Genomic DNA, 14803 nt, shown 5'->3' on the forward strand with positions numbered 1-14803 from the left:
GTTGGGCTGCTTGGTAGTAGTGGTGGAAGTTTGGGAGGCCTAGGCCTCCAGTCTTGACGGTTTTATACATTGTGGCTCTCTTGATTCTTGGTCTCCTGTCTATCCAAATAAATTTGTCTATCTTCATTTGGAGGGTTTTGAAATCTTGTTTAGATATGGGGATAGGCAGAGTTTGGAATAGGTAGAGGAAGTGTGGGAGGAGGTTCATTTTTATCAAGGCTATTCTGCTGAGCCATGAGATGGACATGGATTTCCATCTCTGCAAATCCTCATGTGCTTGTTGAAGCAGAGGTGTGTAATTTAGTGTATAGGTCTTGGAGAGGTCCGTGGGGAGTCGTGTACCCAAGTAGTTGATGCTCTGCGTGTTGTATTTAAATGGATGTGTGTATTTCATATGGGCTAGGGATTGTTGTGGGATACCTAGCCGTAGAGCTTACGTTTTGTCCAGGTTTAATTTATATACCGAGAGGTTAGCTTAAGTCTGTAGGAGTGTGAGTAGTGGTGGTAGGGAGTGGCTGGGGTTGGTGATGGTCAGGAGGATGTCATCGGCGAATGCCGCAATTTTGTATTCTTCACACCTGATTTTCAGTCTCTGAATCGTTGCGGTGTTGCGTATTTTTTGGAGTAGAGGTTCAAGGGAGAGGGCAAAAAGGAGTGGGGACAGCAGGCATCCCTGTCTCGTTCCATTTCGTATAGTAAATTCCGGTGCTTTAGTGTTGGGGACGAGAAGGGTGGCCGTGGGTTGGTCATATAAATCGCGAGAGCTCTAATGATGGGATCGGAGAACCAAAATGTTTTGCAGGGTTGCGAAGAGGAAGGGCCAGAGCAGGCAGTCAAACGCCTTTTCGGCGTCCATCGAGAGGAGTAGGGTCGGGATGTCCCTGTGTTGGGCCCTCTAGATTAGGTCTATCATGCGTCTCGTATTGTCGCATGCTTGCCGGTTAGGAATAAATCCAACTTGGTCTGAATGGATGAGTTTTGGGAGGAAGGGCTTGATTCTGTTCTGTTTGTTCTCCTTTCAGTAGTGAATTACAGAGAGTGGTTAGGTGGGGTATTAGTATATCAGCGAATGTCTTATAATAGAGGCCTGTGATGCCATCTGGTCCAGGGCATTTGTTGGGTTTTATGGCCTTCAATGTGAGTGCCACTTCCTCATCTGTGATAGGGGGGAGAGCACCCTCATCTCTGCGTCTGTGAGGGACAGGAGGGGAGTCTCCTTGAGGTAGGTATTTTGTTGGAAGTGTGGGTGTTTGGCGCAGTTGCGTTGTAGTAGTCGGAGAAGATAGAGGCTACGCGATCGGGGTCGTTGTAGGTGTGTCCACCGGGTGAGTTGATTTTGTCTATTTGTTTGGTGTGATAATAATTGTGTTTTTTTAAAGCTTGGCTTTTGATGTAAAAGATAAAGCATCCCGAGCTAACTTCCAGTTATGTATTGAATTGTAAAACAAAATAAGGAAAAACAAGTATGCACACCGCCCTTACCACAGTGTGTAGAGTGTGATAAACAAATATTGTCCCTTTAACTTTTTTCAAAAGATAGAGTATATATATATATTGTATTGAATTGTGTCGCTCTGGTTGTAACGGCGCCATTTTAAGATTCAATCGACGGCTTTATTTTCTTTTTGTGTCTTTGTATTTTTCTATGTTGTCAGTATTTCTCCACAATGACTCAAAAATAGAATTCTGCTCCTTCTATAAAGAGAGAGGTAAGGAGGGGAAAGAGAGAGATATCAAAAGAGAGACAGAGATAGAGGGAGGGAGGAAAGAGAGAGAGAGATAGAAGGAGGAACGAGACAGAGAGATAGAAGGAAGAACATGAGAGATAGAAAGAAATAGAGGGGAAGATGGAAGAAGAGAACAAGAGAGAGGTAAATAGAAGAATATACCGTCAGTAATTAGAGCATTGCTATTTTCTGTACTGTATCCAGCCGCCATTAGTAGTGGTTATAATGTATAAACCACACCTGCCATAGTCTGCTAGAAAAGTGAAATGGCTACTGTCTGCCACTTTACTATTCAGTATTCATTCACATAAATCCGTGACTGCATAGAATATTAAAGGCCGGATTGTTGGAGAATACATGGAGGGGTCGATACAAAGCTCTAACAGGACAATCAGCAGGAATCTCCCATTGGTTTCACCAATCATAGGCGCAGGGGTATTTTAAAGCAAATACCAGGCTTCTTCAATGGCTGTGGGAATAATTTTGATAGGAATAGACCCTACCATTCCAACACCTATAAAGATTTTTCTGGTAGGAAAGATCTTAATAGGGATCGTCCTTTTCACAAAGAACTTCGAACAACAACCATAAATAGATCCAGATATAGACCAAGTGAGAACCACAGTTATGGTAGAAACAATCCCGTTTCTCCTAAAAATAAAAGGAATTATCACCCCAATGAAAGGGATATGTATAGAGAGAAAAAAACAGGTGGATATTTTGATAAACATCGATCAAATTCTAGTAGACCTAAGAGGAAAGAGGATGAGAGTGTTCCTCTATACAACAGATTCTCACATTTAGATCGGTCACCAAGACAGGAGGATTTTTGGGAACTCCAAGAGAGGGAGAGGTACAAATGCTCCCCACTGGGAAAAAGGAGGAGATCCCTAGAGGAAGGGGAACTAGAGGAGGAGTATCTTTTCAAAAGAGGAAAAAGAGATTAAAAACAATTAATAATGGCATATTCAACCTTACAAATAGAGTGCTTTCCAAACCACAATTATCACTACTCGAAAAGGGCCTTAAATTTGCCCCGACTAGAACATTAGATAAATTCAGCACCTATTTGGACCTAAACAGGTTTAAGAGAAAAATGTGTCTAAAAAAGTTCTTTCACAAAAAACCATCACCAACATTCACGTCAAGTGAAATAAGTGATGAATTTGTACATACGGAACTGAAAGATAAATCTCATTTTTTTCCCAAGTTTTGCATCTCTGATGAGATGTCAACATTTGAGAAAATGGTTATGAGGGACATCAAACGTATTAGACCCATTGGGAAAAATGAATATAACCTGACTTTTCAAGAGAGAAACAGTCTTAAGAATTTTAAAAATGACAGCACATTGGTCATTAAGCCTGCCGACAAGGGAGGGGGGATTGTCCTTATCGAGAGGAGTGATTATATTGTGGAGTCTAATAGGTTACTTGAAGACACCACAACATACACTGTTCTAAATAGGGACCCTACCAGCGAAATTAAGGTCAGTTACACTAGACTGATAGATAAAGGCAAATTAGAGGGTATCTTGAATAAAAAGGAATCAGAGTTCCTTAATATTCACCATCCTAGGATCCCCGTTTTCTATTATTTGCCAAAGATCCATAAACATCTTACTAAGCCCCCAGGACGTCCCATCATTTCGGGGATTGGATCTATATCGAGCAGGCTTTCCCAGTACATTGATCAATGTATACAGCCCATAGTCAAGAAATGTAGAGGTTATCTGAAAGATACCATCAATGTTCTTCAGGTCCTTAAAGATGTAGTATGGGATGAAGATTGCTGGTTAGTCACAGCTGACGTTCATTCCTTGTATACCATCATACAGCACAATAAAGGATGCGAAGCAACCAGGTTTTTTCTTGAGAAATCTGAACTTTTTCCGCAATCCCAGATTGATTTCATTCTGGAAGGAATCAATTGGATACTTCATAACAACTACTTTTGGTTTAATGAGACATTCTATTTGCAAATCTGTGGAACGGCGATGGGCACCAGGTTTGCACCCAGCTACGCCAATTTATTCATGTCATACTGGGAACATCTGTTCATATTTGGCGACTGTAGGTGGGGTGCAAGCCTGGTGTCCTATCATCGTTACATAGATGATATTTTTTTCGTTTGGAAGGGCAGCAGTGAATCCCTTAACCTCTTCTTTTCATCTATTGAAGATAATGATTGGGGTATTAAGCTCACCAAAAACAGCAGTAAAAATAAAGTTGAATTTCTAGATCTCAATATCTTTATCGAGAATAACACCATTAAAACCAGTACCTTTTTTAAAAAGGTCGATGTAAATAGTTACATCGAGGGCAATAGTTGCCATTATTCACCCTGGCTCCTCAACGCACCGAAGGCACAACTTCTCAGAATACGACGTAATTGTACTGATTTTACTGTGTTTCACAATCAATCACAGAAAATCATGAAAGACTTCTCGGATAAAGGTTATAATAAACAGCTACTAGATAATGCCTATAAGGAGATAAGTCTCAGAGAACGAGAATCTCTCTTACAATATAAAGTAAAACCAACAGCCTCTACAGATAGGGAATTGGCCTTCATTTGTGACTTCAATACACAGAGCCAACAAGTTAAAAAAGTAATCCAAAAACACTGGCCTATCCTTAAAAATGATGAGATATTAAATACCCTCCTACCTGAACAACCTAAAATTATCTATAGGGGGGTTTCCAACTTAAGGAACAGTCTCTCCAATAACAATTCAACTAGAGCCAATGCAATTTCAAACCCCTTTAAGGAGTCTAAAGGTTTCTATGGCTGCGGAGTTTGTGGGGCTTGCAGGAACACCAGCAATCCCAAAAGAGTAATTAGGGAATTTACGGACCCTAATAATCCCAAAAGGAATTATAAAATAAAGGACATCATTACCTGCCATACCAAAAGAGTAATATACATGCTGACGTGCCCTTGTGGACTCCTGTACATCGGGCGGACAATACGCCCTTTGCAGGTGAGAATACAAGAGCACGTCAGAAATATAAGAAATGGATTTGTAAAGCACAATGTATCATTTCACTTTAAAAATACACATAACAGTGACCCGAAAGGTATACAATTTATGGGAATCCAAAAAGTAGTCACAGATTGGAGAGGTGATGACTTAGTGAGAAAAATGGGTAAAGCTGAGATGAAATGGATTTTTGATTTAGATACTTTACACCCTAAAGGTCTTAATCAAGACTTTGAGCTTTGTCATTTTTTATAGGTTTAGTTTTTATTGATTTTTTCTGCCTTTCATCTCAGCTATCCCATGATCTCCACTATGATGGGTTGCTATGTTGTTCATTACATTTACTGTTGTAAGATGCATAACTACTATTGTATCTCTTTAGGACAATGACACTACTGAATATTTTTTGTAAATATTGTATATATATGACTATCTACTAGATTATCTGATGTGTGTGTAATTTTCCCATTATTTATACACGTATATTTCAATGGAAAGGAATTGAGTGTATATCCCTTTAAAGTGGAAGTGATGTTGGGCAGTTACTTGCACACTTAACATCTGATGCAATAGGTTACAATGGTAATCAATCCACACAGCAAAGAGATGTTGCTGTTTAACTGAGGGGAATCTATTATATTCCCTTTGCACATTTATTCATTTTGTGTCATTGTCTTATCGAGTATATGCATGGAGTCAAGATGCAAACTGATCTCCTTTTTTCCTTTTCTTTATGTTCATCTATGCTATGCTGAATACACTGATATAATGAATGAGTTCGTGGCTTGCCAATGACTAATATGGCGGCCACGATCTAAACGGAAGTGACGTTGCGGTAAACGCGATACGTCACTTCCGGTATCACGAACTTACACAACAGCTGATGGTAATATCCCTCGTTGTGTTCGGAAAACCGGAAGACATCATTAACCAATTGAAAAGGACTCTTTGGGTATTTAAACCAGCGGGAAACTCAAGCAGGACACCGATTGAAAAAGCCTTTTGTACAAGGTGAAACGCGTCTCGGGAGAGGACTCATTTCTGCACCATTTATTTATGGGAGCTTTTTATTTGATTTTTATGTAAGTGTTTTACAATAAATTTATTATTTTTTAAATTTGAGTCCTTGACCTGCATCCACTTTTCCTGCTAACAAGAAGAGTAGTGCCCTCTTAAAGGCACATTGTCCATTTAACTGAGAGCCCAGTTCGGATTGGCTCATTTAAAGGTGAGCAAGTTTCTGTATTTGTTCAGATCCATTTTTTGTGTTGAGGATAATACACTAGGACTTTGGTCCATTGTCCTTCTTTCTCCCTTTCTCTGAGGATTGATACACAGCCATTGAAGAAGCCTGGTATTTGCTTTAAAATACCCCTGCGCCTATGATTTGAGCCTATCTCTTTCAGGCTCTGTACCATGTGAGTTTGTTACCATATAACTCTTCTCTCCTTATCCACCTAGTCCAGATATACTACACCATTATTTCCATTATATCTCATTCCCTTTAGATTTTTCTACAATTACATCCCTTTATAAAAGGGTGAGTTGATATATTCTTTAGCGCTCCACTGGGTCCTGTTTGTTGTGACCTTTCCACTCTCATCACCCCACTGTTTTGGATGTGATAACTTTGCCTGACTCTAATATCTAGTAACACAGTAAAGGAGTTTAAGCATGCGTGGGATAGGCATAAGGCTATCCTAACTATAAGATAAGGCCACGGACTAATGAAAGTATTTAGAAAATTGGGCAGACTAGATGGGCCGAATGGTTCTTATCTGCCGTCACATTCTTTGTCTCTATGTTTCTAAGTAATAGTTGAGAATAGGAAATAAAATAAAACCTTAAGATTAGTTATAAACAATGAGATGAATGTAAGTATATCTATATGGAGAGGGGCACTGATAATAGGACTCCTATTTAGGGAGATAAATATTAAAATGTTTAAAAGTGTAGGGAATGTAAAAAATATATTATAAAAAATATATAAATAAGGGTAAAGATTGTTTAGATAATAGGTATAGAAGATAAAAATGAGAGAAATAGGACTATGAAATGAAAAGAAAGAGGAAAAAGAGATATGATAAAATAAAAAATATAAAAAATAAAAACCGGACTAGAGATAAAAAATGGATGAAACTACAGATACAAATGTGGATAGGTAAGAAATAAAAATAGTTATACATATATGTGCAGACATTGTTAAAAAAAATAATAAATAGGGGGCGTGGCCAACCAAGCAACTGAACAGACGTCTAGGAGAGGAGCTCCGCAAAAACGGCTCAAAAAAAGTGACCTTACAGCAACAATTTCGCTCCCAAACTTTGTTACCCCATGGCCCCACACCCAGAGTCGACCATGGGGCGTAAAAATAAAAAAACAAAACAGCCAGAGACCTCGAAAATACCAGACATTAGGCTTTCGTTTGCGAGGCCGACTCCGCACGCGCCACCTAAGATGGCGCCGGAGGCTCAGAGCGATGAAGAGGCCTCAATGGAATCTAGGGACGAGCAGGAGGAGCGGGCCTCCACATCGGAAAGCAGCATGCACTCGGACTCAGAGGCATAGGGGGACTCACTACCGGCGACACGGGGTGATATCAGAAACCTCCTACAAGACTTCAGGAAGGTGTGGAAAGCAGACCTCAAAGAAGCCCAAGCGGATCTGGGTAAGCTCACAACCAGAGTAACTGATCTTGAGTCAAGGGAGGCGGCACGAGACACTCGAACCCAGGCCACCCACGATCAGCTGGAGAAAATGACCACCCAGATCCAGAAACTTACCTGAATGGTGACCGTGCAGGAGTCCAGGCACAGGCGCCGCAATGTCCGAGTCAGAGGGGTTCCTGAGCATGTCGGGGGACCAGAGCTACTACCCTTCCTGCAACGAATGATAACAGCCATGGGCCTAAAGAGAGGCAGGGCCAGATTAAGAGCCCAGCGGGCCTGGTGCTGACAATTATGATGGGCCTAATTACAAAATCTAATTGACCAAAAACACTAAAGCAGTCCTACCTCCTAAGCGTCATGTATCTGATGGAGATGGTGCTGGAGGGAAACTCATAGGATGCAGCTATGAGAAAACACATACCCTATACTAATCATACGCTTTCATCTTTCAAGTAAACCCATACCCCCTAACAGCAATGTCCAGTAAAGCAGGAAGTCTATGGATCGTGTAAAAGGGTGGGCCACTGACACAAATCACATAACCAGAACTGCCGAAAGAGGCAAACATGCACAAAAAAGGGGCATGTCTGTGTCCCCATGTCTCCCAGTCCCTTAGTGTCTGTGTCACTAGGGGACATTGAGAGACATTGGGGCACTGGGAGACATGGGGATACTGAGCTACTAGGGAACACTGGGAGACCTGGGGACAGTGAGATTCTTGGGGACACTGAGTGACATGGGGACACTGGGTGACTTTGAGACATGAGGGGACACTGGGAGACATGGGGCACTGAGACACTGTGATACATAGGGGACACTGTGATATATAGGGGACACTGGAGACTTGATAAAGACCTGGGTACAGGGCAAAACATTGCAGTGTCCAATAAACCTGCTTAAATCTATCACAGTGAATGCCTGAGATTTTTTTCTTTTATACTTGGGGACACTGAGAGACTTGGAGGCACTGTGAGACATGGGGACCCTGAGAGACTAGGGGACACAGACACTACGGACACTGAGAGACACCAGGGACACTGGGAGACATGGGGCACTGAGACACTCTGATACATAGGGGGCACTGTGATACATAGGGGACACTGGGAGACTTGAGTGCCTGAGATTTTTATTTTATACTAGGGGACACAGACACTGGACATTGGGACACTGGGAGACTAGGGGACTTTGGGAGACTAGGAAACACTGAGGCACTAGGGACACTGGCACATTACGGACACTGAGAGACACCAGGGACACTACGAGACATGGGGATACTAAGATACTAGGGACACTGGCTGGGAGACATGGGGACACTGGGAGTGCCCCATATCTACCAAGTCTCAAAGTCGCCCAGTGTCCCCATGTCTCCTTGTGTCTCCATGTCTCTGTGTCCCCCAGTGTCTCAGTGTCCCCATGTCGCCCAGTGTCCCTTAGTGTTTGTAGCCCCATGTCTCCCAGTGTCCCTTAGAGTCTGTGTCCCCATGTCTCCCAGTGTCCCGATGTCACTAGGGTACTATGGGACACTTAGAGACATTGGGACACTGGGAGACATGGGGATACTCATAGACTGGGAGAAACATGGGGACTCTGGGAGAATAGGGACACAGACACTAGGGACACTGGGAGAAATGGGGACACTAGGACACTAGGGACACTGGCTGGGAGACATGAGGACACTGAGAGACTAGGGGCCACTGAGAGACATGGGTCAAAATGTTGCAGTGTCACTGTGTCCCTAGTGTCTCAGGGTCCCCATGTTCCCCAGTGTCCCCATGTCTCGCAGGCTCGGAGCTGCTGTCTGGACTCTCTGCGCAGATCTGCTTCCCCGCGGGTCAGTGAGTAGAGAGAGGCAGGGAGGAGTAAAGGAGTTTAAGCATGCGTGGGATAGGCATAAGGCTATCCTAACTATAAGATAAGGCCACGGACTAATGAAAGTATTTAGAAAATTGGGCAGACTAGATGGGCCGAATGGTTCTTATCTGCCGTCACATTCTTTGTCTCTATGTTTCTAAGTAATAGTTGAGAATAGGAAATAAAATAAAACCTTAAGATTAGTTATAAACAATGAGATGAATGTAAGTATATCTATATGGAGAGGGGCACTGATAATAGGACTCCTATTTAGGGAGATAAATATTAAAATGTTTAAAAGTGTAGGGAATGTAAAAAATATATTATAAAAAATATATAAATAAGGGTAAAGATTGTTTAGATAATAGGTATAGAAGATAAAAATGAGAGAAATAGGACTATGAAATGAAAAGAAAGAGGAAAAAGATATGATAAAATAAATAAAAATAAAAACCGGACTAGAGATAAAAAATGGATGAAACTACAGATACAAATGTGGATAGGTAAGAAATAAAAATAGTTATACATATATGTGCAGACATTGTTAAAAAAAATAATAAATAGGGGGCGTGGCCAACCAAGCAACTGAACAGACGTCTAGGAGAGGAGCTCCGCAAAAACGGCTCAAAAAAAGTGACCTTACAGCAACAATTTCGCTCCCAAACTTTGTTACCCCATGGCCCCACACCCAGAGTCGACCATGGGGCGTAAAAATAAAAAAACAAAACAGCCAGAGACCTCGAAAATACCAGACATTAGGCTTTCGTTTGCGAGGCCGACTCCGCACGCGCCACCTAAGATGGCGCCGGAGGCTCAGAGCGATGAAGAGGCCTCAATGGAATCTAGGGACGAGCAGGAGGAGCGGGCCTCCACATCGGAAAGCAGCATGCACTCGGACTCAGAGGCATAGGGGGACTCACTACCGGCGACACGGGGTGATATCAGAAACCTCCTACAAGACTTCAGGAAGGTGTGGAAAGCAGACCTCAAAGAAGCCCAAGCGGATCTGGGTAAGCTCACAACCAGAGTAACTGATCTTGAGTCAAGGGAGGCGGCACGAGACACTCGAACCCAGGCCACCCACGATCAGCTGGAGAAAATGACCACCCAGATCCAGAAACTTACCTGAATGGTGACCGTGCAGGAGTCCAGGCACAGGCGCCGCAATGTCCGAGTCAGAGGGGTTCCTGAGCATGTCGGGGGACCAGAGCTACTACCCTTCCTGCAACAAATGATAACAGCCATGGGCCTAAAGAGAGGCAGGGCCAGATTAAGAGCCCAGCGGGCCTGGTGCTGACAATTATGATGGGCCTAATTACAAAATCTAATTGACCAAAAACACTAAAGCAGTCCTACCTCCTAAGCGTCATGTATCTGATGGAGATGGTGCTGGAGGGAAACTCATAGGATGCAGCTATGAGAAAACACATACCCTATACTAATCATACGCTTTCATCTTTCAAGTAAACCCATACCCCCTAACAGCAATGTCCAGTAAAGCAGGAAGTCTATGGATCGTGTAAAAGGGTGGGCCACTGACACAAATCACATAACCAGAACTGCCGAAAGAGGCAAACATGCACAAAAAAGGGGCATGTCTGTGTCCCCATGTCTCCCAGTCCCTTAGTGTCTGTGTCACTAGGGGACATTGAGAGACATTGGGGCACTGGGAGACATGGGGATACTGAGCTACTAGGGAACACTGGGAGACCTGGGGACAGTGAGATTCTTGGGGACACTGAGTGACATGGGGACACTGGGTGACTTTGAGACATGAGGGGACACTGGGAGACATGGGGCACTGAGACACTGTGATACATAGGGGACACTGTGATATATAGGGGACACTGGAGACTTGATAAAGACCTGGGTACAGGGCAAAACATTGCAGTGTCCAATAAACCTGCTTAAATCTATCACAGTGAATGCCTGAGATTTTTTTCTTTTATACTTGGGGACACTGAGAGACTTGGAGGCACTGTGAGACATGGGGACCCTGAGAGACTAGGGGACACAGACACTACGGACACTGAGAGACACCAGGGACACTGGGAGACATGGGGCACTGAGACACTCTGATACATAGGGGGCACTGTGATACATAGGGGACACTGGGAGACTTGAGTGCCTGAGATTTTTATTTTATACTAGGGGACACAGACACTGGACATTGGGACACTGGGAGACTAGGGGACTTTGGGAGACTAGGAAACACTGAGGCACTAGGGACACTGGCACATTACGGACACTGAGAGACACCAGGGACACTACGAGACATGGGGATACTAAGATACTAGGGACACTGGCTGGGAGACATGGGGACACTGGGAGTGCCCCATATCTACCAAGTCTCAAAGTCGCCCAGTGTCCCCATGTCTCCTTGTGTCTCCATGTCTCTGTGTCCCCCAGTGTCTCAGTGTCCCCATGTCGCCCAGTGTCCCTTAGTGTTTGTAGCCCCATGTCTCCCAGTGTCCCTTAGAGTCTGTGTCCCCATGTCTCCCAGTGTCCCGATGTCACTAGGGTACTATGGGACACTTAGAGACATTGGGACACTGGGAGACATGGGGATACTCATAGACTGGGAGAAACATGGGGACTCTGGGAGAATAGGGACACAGACACTAGGGACACTGGGAGAAATGGGGACACTAGGACACTAGGGACACTGGCTGGGAGACATGAGGACACTGAGAGACTAGGGGCCACTGAGAGACATGGGTCAAAATGTTGCAGTGTCACTGTGTCCCTAGTGTCTCAGGGTCCCCATGTTCCCCAGTGTCCCCATGTCTCGCAGGCTCGGAGCTGCTGTCTGGACTCTCTGCGCAGATCTGCTTCCCCGCGGGTCAGTGAGTAGAGAGAGGCAGGGAGGGAGATGCTGTAACTTCTTATCCCTGCCTCCACACAAACAGTGACCCCTACTGGCCGGTGCGGGTATTGCAGAATAATCTGTTTATACTGAGAGAGACATTTCTATTGCCAGTATTACTGCAAAACCAGCACTGGCTAGGCAGCCTCAAATACCTGAGAAGTACTTCTGAAAAATACCTGGCAACCCTAATAAATACATTATAAATACCTGGCAACCCTAAGAGTAGTGTGTAAAAAAAAAAAAAATTTTTTTTTTTTATAAAATCAATGGGCCTATTCCATGGGCCTGGAGCTGCAGCTCCATCAGCCCCTATGTTAATCCGGCCCTGAAGAGAGGGGAGAACAACCAGCTGCTGGTGTCAGCGTTCAGGATACGCAAATCGGCATTGGCTCCCACGGAAGCACCCCGAGACCTCATAGCAGTAACATCTGACGTGGCTGCAAGGTCTGCTATTATGACATACTCCAGAGACACTGGCAACATCAACTTTGAGGGCAACTCGATTACGATATACGCAGACCTACCGTTCGCAGTACTGACAGAGAAAAGGAAGCTGGCCCCAATTGCAAAACGCCTGCGAGATGCAAGAATTAAATACCGATGGGGGATGGACGGAACACTAGAGGTCCCAGGCGACAATGTGGTGAACACGCTGGATTCCACAGGTGACCCAGAAGCCTTCCTCCAGAGCCTTCACCAACCAAGGCCACCACAGCAGATCACACAGCTAATGGAAACAAGCGATCAGGGCACCTCTAGTGCCTCTGCCCACAGTCTGCAAAAACCGACACCAGGAGAACATAACCAACGCAGGAGAGGGGAGATAAAGCGCCTAGCTCCGATATAGGGGACTTTGCTCACCTTACCTACCTTACAATGACAAGTAGCTTTACAGCGCAATCAGTCCCACACATAGGGCCCATAGCCTGCACTTACCTCACACACGACCAACACCAGCATACATAATGCACAGAGGTCTGTCCCTCTTGATAATCCCGACGAAATTAGCGTCACCTTACCAAGTTATATAAAGTTTCCTGAAATGCCATGATGTATATATGTTTGTTCAACGTTATGATCTATGTGATGCATTGAATGTCGTAACCCATACGAGAAGGCACAACAGTGTCGTGATATTGAAAATCATATATTGGAAAAGTGTTTTATTGTATATAAAACTCCAATAAAATATAAATATAAAAAAAAAAAAAAATGTTATGGTATTACTCAATATTGCACAATATTGTGTGCACCATCTTGTGATATGGATATTGACTGCTCAAAATAATCTCAATCGTACGATTCAGAACTCAGCCGGTGTAGTTTTCAGTATAGTTCTTTGAATAACCTGTCAACCGTACCACTGAAGCTGTAAACGATTAAAGGTTACGGTAATACTAATTCTTTTTTGCAGCTGCTTGCCGGACAGAAGAGTTTGGCTGCTTTCTGGACATTTGATTATTACCAAACATTCTTTGATGTAGACACTTACCAGGTTCTGGATAGGATAAAAGGCTCCCTTTTACCGATACCTGGTCGAAACTTTGTGAGGTTATATGTGAGAAGCAATCCAGATCTATATGGTCCATTTTGGATATGCGCCACTCTTATTTTCACACTGAGCATCAGTGGGAATCTGTCTAATTTTTTGCTGCATCGAGGAGAGTCCCATTATCACTACGTTCCTGAGTTTAGAAAAGGTGATGTGGGTAATGCACTCAGAGATTCTTCGCTGGGTCCTGATGAGTTTGGCAATATGCCTCTCTGGGTCAGTCCTCATGTTGACATTCTGGCCTGCTGTACGTGAGGATAACCGCAAAATTGCCATCGCCACACTTGTAACCATCCTGGTGCTTCATGTTTTACTTGCAGTTGGTTTTGGGGAGTATTTCTTTGATCCTCCTGAGAACGAACATGTGGTTCGCACTGTAACATCTCCTAATGCAACAAAAGGAACCGTACAAACTCACTGACTGGAGGTACCAACAATTAGGCTCAAGAGTCAATCTTCTGTTTTATAAAGTTAATCCTCACAGTTGACCAGTGAATCTGGTGAACGGAATGCTAAAGAGAGCTGCACTTCTAAAACGTGATCAGTTAATTTTGTTCCATAACTTCATGGGAAAATATTGATCAAGTTTAAGACACTGGACCATTTTTATTATTCTTCTTTAATTATTTAAAAGGACTTCAGTTAAATTGCTTAGTGTAAGCGGTGAAAAGGGAGGACTTTTGCATGTTGAAAAGAATACAGGCCAGGGGTAGGCAACATTACCATTCCAAATCTCGTGGACTACATCTTCCTGGATGCTTTGCTAGCACGATGGCTGTAAGAGAATTATTGGATATGTAGTTTTACAACATCTGTAGTGGCAAAGACACTATTTACTTATGCCTCAGCATCTAATGTGCTTTGAATGGTAAATGTTTGACTCACTTCTTGATTCCATTGCAGATATATATATTCAGTTATATAATTTAGCAGGGATTGTGATTGCCGCTTAAACTTTATTATTTACTTATCAAATATTAAAAGTAGGATCAAAATCTAAATTTTTCAAGACCTTTACCTTAAAGATCCTTTTACTCCGATAACACCTATTATAAATACTGTAGACTAAGAAACAAAGGAAAATGAATAGACCTGTTAAGACCTCAATGTGTTCTAAGCACCTCCAAATAAAATTGCTATGTTTAACAAGCA

General features: G+C 43.2%; 1 pseudogene; it reads left to right on the forward strand.

The window, feature by feature from the left end:
• Positions 1-12553: 12553 nt before the first annotated feature.
• Positions 12554-14233, forward strand: LOC134609499 (protein YIPF1-like; annotated as a pseudogene).
• The last annotated feature ends 570 nt before the right edge of the window (positions 14234-14803 follow it).

The sequence above is a fragment of the Pelobates fuscus genome, chromosome 4, assembly GCF_036172605.1.
Source record: "Pelobates fuscus isolate aPelFus1 chromosome 4, aPelFus1.pri, whole genome shotgun sequence".
NCBI classification, from domain to species: domain Eukaryota; kingdom Metazoa; phylum Chordata; class Amphibia; order Anura; family Pelobatidae; genus Pelobates; species Pelobates fuscus.